A 997-nucleotide genomic window follows, 5' to 3' on the forward strand; every position below is an offset into this window, starting at 1 on the left:
AATATAAGAATGTTTATCAAGCTTTGTTAGTTTGGAAAACATTCTAATATTATGGGATGAAGGGGTAGTTGAGTATGTGAAGTTTTCTAAAAAAACTCTTACATAGACTCTTGTGAAAAATATAATGAATTGTAATTGTATGATGACTGGGAACATAGTTTGTTGGGTTTCAAGAGAGTTTATTGCCTACACCTTAACATGTGAATAGATTGTTACTTGATTGTGAGAAGTTTTATGAGAAAAAGTTGTTTTTTATGATATATAATGATGCTAGAAAAAGTGATTAGAATTTTGATTAATCAAACTTATGCACTATGATAACGTTCACACTTCATAAATTATTTCTTTTATCATTTACATACTCGGGGATGAGAAATATTAAGCTTGGGGATGCTGATACATCTCCAACCTATCTATAATTTATAAAGTATTCATGTTATATTTACAACATTTATATGCGATGCACTTTTATATTATTTTTATGGACTAACTTATTAATCTAATGACCAGTGTCAGTTCCTATTTTTGCATGTTTTTGGTTTCGCAGCAAATCCATGTCTAGGAAGGTCCAAATACGATGCCAATTTTTTATGATTTTTTCTGGACCAGGAAGGACCCTAGAAGCTTCCGAAGTCGACGAGAAGATGCACGAGGGGCTAACAAGGCCAGATGGCGCAGCTTGGAGGGTGGCCACGCCACCTGAGCTTGTGGGGGCACCCGGGACCCTTTTGACGTAATTCCAACGCTACAATTTCCTATAAATACTGAAACCCTCTGTCGTACCCTCAGAATGTTTTTTCCGCCGCTACAAGTTCCTGTTTCGTGGCGATCTCATTTGGAGGCCTTTTCCGGCATTACGCCGAAGGGGGAAGCCATTGGAGGAGGCCTTTTATCAACCTTGTTGTTCTCATGGTGAAGTGTAAGTAGTTCATCCTCAGGGTTGAGGATATGTACTAGTAGCTATATGTTCAATCTCTCTCTCTCTCTCTCTCTCTCT

This window comes from Triticum dicoccoides, chromosome 2A (assembly GCF_002162155.2).
Source record: "Triticum dicoccoides isolate Atlit2015 ecotype Zavitan chromosome 2A, WEW_v2.0, whole genome shotgun sequence".
Lineage (NCBI taxonomy): Eukaryota > Viridiplantae > Streptophyta > Magnoliopsida > Poales > Poaceae > Triticum > Triticum dicoccoides.